Below are 9,004 nucleotides of genomic sequence, written 5' to 3' on the forward strand. Positions count from 1 at the left end.
ACATGAGTGAACTAATTTTATGATGACGATGGCATGAATGAGCTGAACTTTTAACTAATGGCATAAATGAGTCATTTCTGATAGTTCAATGACATATTTGAGCCTTTTTTCCTTATTTGAATTAATGATGCAGACCTTTAATAAAAGGCCACGTGGCAAAGCTGTTTTTTAAAACCATCGTTAAAAATTAATGGCATGGATGAACCGATTTTATAACGGCGATGGTATGAACTTTTAACTGATGGCATAAATAAGTCATTTCTGATAGTTCAATGACATATTTGAGTCTTTTCCCTTTTCAAATTAACTCAACAAATTAAAAATTTCAAGTCAACAACCCCACTAATATTAATGACATGAAAATTACAATACATATTCACAACTTTATCGAGTTAATTCCTCGTATTTTCATTGAACTATTGATAATATCTCACAAAGTTATTTTTGTTTTTTCTGTGACAAAAATGTTACTAAACTATTACTTTATCGATTAAATTATCATCCTAACATTTTAAGCTACTAAACTCTCTAAATTAATTTTAAATGTAATTAACAAATTCATTAAATTATGCCACCTAAATACATAACAAAAAATGGGTAAAATGTAAAAGCAAAGAAATCCATCAAAATGAAATATATATTTTAAATAAATAAAAAACAGACTTATTGAGATGTTTTTTTTTTTTGGTTGAAACATATTCAGATGGTTTTAAAAAAAAAAAAAAAAAAAAAAAGAAACATGAGATTTTATGGGAACATTTAAATGAAAAGCGGACACTCTCCATTTCATATTATTTATAGACTTTTCTCTTTACACGTTTCACTTATGGAGTCACGATTTGAAGTTTATGAATTCTGAATTTTAATATTTTTTTAAAATTAATGAGTTCTAGATTATTAATAAATATATATACATTCAATAAATTAAAAACATCTATAAAATTTTGGAGAAAAGACAGAAACGAAACTTCAAATTAAACTATTTTCACGAAAATGACCATGTAATTTAAATTCCACTTTCTAGCCATTTCAATTTTCTGGCGTGTTCTATATTGTTTCTACTCATCTTCTATACAGTTTCTATACATATCTTATACATATAAATATTCAATATGCAAATTATACAGTTTTGATACATAATTTATACAATAATTGTACATTTCTTTTTTACACATTTTATACAATAATTATATAATTTTAATACACTTTCTATATAGTTTTTATATATATTTTATACGTACATATTTGATACATATATCTTATATAGATACATATTCTATATAACAATTATACCATTTTTATCTAATTATATATAATTATTATTTCTAAACAATTAAAAAAAGCAGAATATTTTTCCAATTAAAAAGTTTAAAGCAAAAAAAATTAAAATATTTTTAAAAGGGCCGAATAACCCAATGTCACGACTCAAATGGCCATGAGTGGCACACACACTAATCTTTCGGTGGGAGAACCATCTAAGTCAAACTCTTACCCAATCACTTAGTCAATATTAAGATGATATTATTATAAATCAACATAATATCAATAATCTAGGATTAATCATTATTAATGCGGAAGTCAAAAAAACTACTTACTAAAATCTCCAAGACCCGAAATTCATCGTACAAGAACTACTAACAAAGATCATGTCTAAAGAGATATCCAAAAATAGAGTAAATAAAGAATGTTTCATTGCCCGAAAGATGGACAAGAACCAATAAGATGACCCATGCTAGCCTGAAGACGGAGTGCTCACCCTTGTACCAAGATCTGCTATCAACTCTAGAGGTGAGGTCATGTCTGAGCCTCTAGAACACTTTCTGCACTCAACAAAAGAAGAGTACAGGGTAGTATCAGTACAAACCACTATGTACTGGCAGGTATCATAGGCCAACTCAATTTAATAGCATGTACACAACATAAATCAAATAACAAGTAGACAGGCATTGTCCCATAACAAATGTTCAATGAATCAACAATACAGTAAAAACATGTCAAACAGTGCTCACGAACAAGCAACATAACCATCAATGATATCAATCATACTGTAAACATCCACAAAATCAATACAAATATGTACACATATGCTATGAGACTTATTTTTGTCCAAATAGTCATGACCTGCAGGGAACAATCTGTGTTCATGTACCGTACAAGCGTGGTACCCGATCCAACATAAATATAAACGTACCGGCATGGTACTCGATCCAACATAAATATAAACGTACCGGCGTGGTACCCAATCCAACATAAACATAACCAAGTATTATCAATATCAATTTACACAACCTCATAGCATGCCACACAGTGTACCAAGTTTACAAGTACACTTAAAGTCATAAGACAATTCCATCAAGTCAATTTTCAATAAACATTTATATAAGAATCAACAATCTGAACATCAACAATTTCAGCCATGTCCAAATACCAATCCATAAGTATCCTATTTAGGAGAATACACACAATTAAGTCGAGTCTAAACTCTAATTAAACCGTAACCTACCTCAACCGAAGAACTCAAATACAAGCTACCTTGCAAGGGTCTTGCCCTTCCGTAAAGCTTCTGAATGTTTCAAATCAGTTTCAATACATAATATCCATAAAAATATGATATAGTACGTCGAATTTAATTTTAAACGTACCATTGTTCGACTCCCAATTTAAGAATTTCTAATCTACGAATCCTAACCGAATAACTAAATTCCTCGAAATCAAAATTGCCGATACCAGTGTGGAAATCCAAGGCATAACATGAAAAACTGTAGCACTACAAATTCATCAATTGACTAAGTATTATTATTGCTTTTCATTATTTCCCAATCATTAAATCATAAGCTTTTGTCCTTATTAAGAATTATTGCCCAGAGATAAGCTAATAGTAAAACAACTAAAATTATACAAGTTCAATTGTTACAGCCAAAATTTCTTAATCGTACTACTGCCTTTGACATTGGAAATCAATTTACTCTATAGCTTCCTATTAAAATATTAACAACAGTTCCAACATGCTAACCTAAAGGTTTATTGAAACTCTTCTCTTCTCAAATCCGCCCAATGTTAACGTTGTATCCTTTGTTCAGCCGCCACTATTATTCTACCCTTTATGGTGCTACTTTTATTATAATATAGGGTAAACTCTTCCCACTTAAATTTATTTTAGTACTAGCCATATAAGTAATTAAATTAAAACTTTAGTCCATTAAATCTCTAATTAAATTCATTATTTAAAATATCCAAGACTTTGAATAAATCATCGCAATTTATCGAGACCTCGAGAAAATAGTTTAAATAATAACTTAAATCTCTTTCGTACGTCACAAAAATTAACACTAATCATTCCGTGGGTCATTAATTCACGTACACCAACTACAGAGAGAGCTAGAATAGGAAAGATGAAAAGATTTCACAAACGACCGGGAGGGTCGTTACACCCAAGTTGAAAACTGTATCAATATTATTTATGGACTGTATCAGTATTGTATATGGACTGTATCCGAACTACATGTGCCAAAATGACCCAAATTAGGAAATGACTATAAAGTGGAAATAGTATATCCGACTGACTACTTTTTGAAAAGATATCAAACTTGGGCTATTTGTTTTAAAAAGTGCTATAGAGTGTCCTTTTCCCTTAAATTATCTTAGTTTATATTTTGCTTTAGTTCACTTATTTAAGAATGGGGGAGTATTAACTAATCTTTTTGTCCCATATATTCTAAGCTATTTGTGAGTTTATAAGACTAAAATTAAATTATTACTTATCTTTATATTAATTCATTTTGAAAGTATAAATAAAATAAAGTTTCAAAAAAAAAATTATATTGTTAATTTTAATATTTATTAAAACACTTATATAATCTATTAAAAAATTATAAGGTAAATTAGTAAATTATACTTATTATTTATATTTTATTATGGGACGCATAAAGAAAAATGTATAAATAATATTAAACGGAGAGAGTGACCCTTGAAAAAAAAAAAGCGGTTCTATAAAATCTCATGCTTTTTAACAAAAAAATTAAAATCATTTTCACCATGTATAGTTTGTTTTTATTTCAAATCTATTTTATTTTGGTGGATTTTATTGCTTTTATATTAAAATTATTTTTTGTTATGTATTGGATGGTATAATTTAATGAATTTGTCATCAAATTTAATCTTAATTAAGTGAGTTTAGTAGCTTAAAATGTTAGGATGATAATCTAAGAGATAAAGTAGTAGTTTAGTGACATTTTTATCACAGGAAAAACAAAAATAACTTTTGTGGGATATTATCAATAGTTCAATGACAATATGAGAAATTAACTCCAACATTATCATACTACATACAAATTAGATTCAATATAGAAATTCATAGCAATTATTTTTCAATATAAAGTGGAGATTTGCAAATAAAGTTAAACAACATCAACTAGCCAATGGACTAAGATGAATGAACCATCCCATTACCTTAAATCATATGTTTGTAAGATGCCAAGGATGTTTAAAATAAGAAGCATGAGATGGAATAATTTTAAAGATTTTTTTTCTTTAGAAATATAAAAAAAGGAGTCAAAACTCCTCTTTATTGAAAAATCAAAGAAAAACCTTTTCGTTAGAAGTAAGAAAGAACCTTTCTAGAAAAAAAGAAAGAGGACTGGAATCTATAAATTGATTCACAATATTTTTGAACTGTATTCACATTTCTCACGTCACTTCGACGACGAGATCTCGTATCTATTTACCCAAATAAAATATTGAAATAGACGGAGTTTATTCCATTTTTTCGGAGATCATGTAAAAGTTGATCCAAAAAGCGGAGTTCTCTCCGGTCTTTTACTAACGGGGTTCCGCCCTCTTGGTCAAGTTCATGGCGTCTTGCTGCACGAGAAGTTGACTGAACTGATAAGCTTATCGGATTAGGACTTAGGTAGGGGTGAAAGATAGAATGATGCGAAAGCTAAGAGCTGTGGACTCATAGAACGAATTGAAGGCTTACCAGCCCAGCTAGGATTATTCGCTTACTGACGAATTACATACCTGTTTGAATACGGGTCGAAGGCAATAAAATATGAAAAATATATTTCTTTTTCATATTTCTAAGCTAAGATTAAACAAAAGAATTTGCAAATAAAAGTGCTAATGCTACAACCAGTCCATAAATTGTTAAAGCTTCCATAAAATAGATCCCCAAAATTTTAAAGTTCAAAAAAATTTTAACAGTGAATTTCTGTTTTCATTTTCTTCTTATATATTGGGACGCAACTGTAGATCGAGCTCTGGAAGTCCTGGTAGTAGAGAGAGAGATCTGCATAAGCAAGCCGTGCTGGTGGGGAATACCCGCATTGTAACTCGAAACTGCTAACTATAGCCCAACGTTGTGAAGCTCGCCTACCCGGTGTAGCCACCTAATTTTGTCCCTCCCAAAATTCAATTTTATCCATTTTTACCTCACCTTACCACACACTCTCTTCCATGTGATTATACCCTACAAAAATACAAAAATAACAACCCTTAACAAATCCCTAACAAATTTTATCTTGTTTTAATCATCCTAACAACCTACCCCACCCATACTCATACCCACATGGTCTCCACCCTTACATACTCTCACCAGACATATACACACAGAGTGAATAATTTTCTCCATAAATGCACACACCACATAGGTGGATTCACTGAAATTTGCACTATACACTCACAAACTACATAAAAATGGGTCTCCATACACACCGACTACCATTCACACACACGCGCACACACACACTGTGAGAGGAAGATCGAGAATCAGGATGTTTTGAGATATCCAGTGGTTTTTGTTAGATTTTCAGCAAAAATTTCATTGAAATTGATTGTTTAGTTAGTCGATCTAGTCCTGAGATCGCTAGAATTGGTGTCATCGGTGTCCAGTTCATTCGTTTGATGGATCCAGTCCAAAATCCTCAAAATTTTCTCTGTTTACCCGTGGTTTCTAGCTAAATCTGGTCGACATCGAAGCTTTTCGGTGACGATCTCACCGGAATCCATTACCACAAAATGGATTAACCACCATTGACCACGAAAATCGTCCCTCTCGCATCTGAAAATCCAAACCAATAACTGAAACCAGTTAAAATTGACATTTGGTGTGATTCCATTGAGATTCAGGTTGACTCTTGTGGAATTTCAATATGGGTTTTCTCGGTTCTCCATAATTTCTGCCTCAATTGGTTTAATATTTCTTCTTTAATCTGTTTGGGGTTGATTCTGGGATCAAATCTGTCTGGATCTTTATTTCTCGGTATAGAGTTTGGAGTTTTATTTGCTGTCGAGGTTCGAATCAGGTTTTTGACCGTAGTTCTATCTCCGATGTATTGAAATCGACACTTGAGGTCCAATTTTTTGACTTTCTTTTCATCTTGTTTCGATTTGGTGCATTGATGTTATGATTGTGTGTTGTTGGTTGTGATTAGATGATCATTGTTGATGTTCGATATTGTTTATCCATGAATAATTAATCATGGTATAAACTTGATGTTAGCATGGATTTGGATAATTGCTTTGTGTAAAATTGACGTATAAAAAAGGATTTGGGAATAAAAATGGAATGAGAATTGAAACTTGACGAAAAGTGCCTTATGGTTAGTTTGATTCATGGGTTGTTATTTAACTTGAAATGAAAAGCAATCGACTTGATAGTATCATGATAGGTCAAGTGGGTAGGCAAATTCTAAGTCGGGTAGGAAAATTTTAGAAAAGATGTTTTGTTGAAAGTTTGAATGTGCGTGTAAACATTTCTTTCTACTTTATCGCATAAGATTTGATGATGTATTCATTCACCGGGGAATGCCCCTGAGGGATTTGTACTAATTTATTCGGGGAATGCCCCGAAGTATTCTGTACTCGAAGGACGTCCGTGATGAAGGCCCGAGGCTTCGGGTAAGGCATTGGAGCGTAGTTTAGGTTAGCGTGGGTTTACATTTCAGTATCTTTTATTTTGGGTCTGTAATAAATTGGACTGGATACTATATTTTTGGACTTGTTTTGTTTTGTTGTTTGTTTGATTGTTTGGAGTGATGTTGTGTGGTTTATATATTCATAGTGTCAAATTAGCCGACATGCTCCACCAAGCGACCGTGGTCGAATCACAGGATTGGGGGGTGCCTAACACCTTCCCCTCGATCAACAGAATCCTTAGTTGGAATCTCTGTTCGCGGATCAGTTTTAGAGTCAAACCATTTTGAAAAGAATTTTCCACAGGTGACTTGGCACACTGGATCATGTCAAGTAGTGACTTTGAATAAAAAATATAAATAATCTTTTTTCGAAACAAATCTTCATTTTGTTACCTAATAATAAAAACTCTTTCGAAACCTTAAAATCGATAATCTTTTTGGTTAAAAAGGAGGTGTGACATCTCTGGCGACTCCATTGGGGAATTTTCAGAATTCGAGCTTATTTTTGGAGTTGTATCGTCTTAGTTTGATATTATGGGTGTATTAACATTATTTGTGTTATCGTTTGTTGTTTATTTTATCATTGTTGAGTGCCTACGTGCTACGTGTTTACAGTTTTTCTCTTGTGTGTTACCATTTTATATCTGGCATTATGTGCATAACCCAAGTCATTTTTTCTGCATCAAGTCCCGGAGTACACGTCGTGTACACGACCTCTAGTTGAGTCACCCTTATTTTAGGAGGGGGAGCCATCGGATGTATGTAGTAGGTGGAAAGTAAAGCAGCCACTATCGACCATATGCTCCCCCGAACGACCTTGTTAGTGGACCCTAACGTAGGTCAGCCTTTAGGTCATGCTTATGTGTATCATATTGAGACCTAGCAGGGCCCACTTGGTCCTTTATAGGAGAATCACCTCTAAAGCATCCCTATGTGCTAAATGTTGCATCTCTGAGAGTAATATGGTCATTTAACGGACTGATGTAGGGGAAAGCATGTGTTAGAAGTAAAGTGTGTAGGCAATGAAAAATCAAAAAAAAAAAAGAAAAAAGAGAAAAAGAAGGGTGAATCAGAAAGAGAGATTCGTAGTTTATTTTTAGAGTTCTTAATGACTTTTGTTCTTCACAATTCAAAAAATATTCAAAAAATTTGTTTTTCTTTTTACACTCATTGGTCGAAAACAAAAACATCAAAAAGATTTTTCTTTTGTTTCTTTGATATGCACTCATAATTCAAAAACTCAAAAAAGATTTTTGTTGATAGGAGCTTTTTATAAAGAAAATTCAAAAGATGGTAGAAATTTTGTACATCTCTTATAACGAAATGTCAAAAAGATTTTTCTTCCATAGTTGTTGGTGTCATTTTTATGTGAAGTGTCAAATTAATAATCCCAAAAAGATTTTATTGATGTTTTTCATCTTTTGTCTTTGGTAATGTCTCCTAAGTCAAGGTTTAGTCTGCTATTTAATCCTTAATTGTTCAATCTGAATGAACTACGCACCCCTGATTCTCCTCTCTCGGGGATCTTATTTGAAAAATTCTAAAAGATTTTCTTCACTCTTTATTAGAGTAGGTGTCATATAGTTCTTTAAAAGAAAACTGCAACAAGATTTTTATTTAATAGTTTCAATTTTCATTTTCATATGATATTCAAAATTGAAAACCCAAAAAGATATTCTTTGGTAATCATAGATTTCATTTTGTATAGGAATATGAAAAAAAAATTCCAAAAAATTTTTTTCTTCACTCTTAATTTAGAGTAAGTGTTTCATATACATCTTTAAAAGAAAACTACAAAAAAAATTCCTTTAATAGGTTCAAGTTTCATTTTCGTATGAAATTCAAAATTGAAAATCCAAAAAGATTTTTCTTTGGTAATCATAAGTTTTATTTTGTATAGGGATTTAAACCTGAAAAATGCAAAAAGATTTTCGCCAATTTTTTGACAATTTATTATTTTCTTCTCTTTTTTAAAGTTTCAAGAAAAAAAAAAGAAAGAAAAAAGAGTTTAATTGACCATTTTGGCAAGACTTCACGAACTACGCACACCTGATTCTCCTCTCTCGGGAGTGAGATACGTAGGTGTCCTT

This window comes from Capsicum annuum, chromosome 1, assembly GCF_002878395.1.
Source record: "Capsicum annuum cultivar UCD-10X-F1 chromosome 1, UCD10Xv1.1, whole genome shotgun sequence".
NCBI lineage: Eukaryota > Viridiplantae > Streptophyta > Magnoliopsida > Solanales > Solanaceae > Capsicum > Capsicum annuum.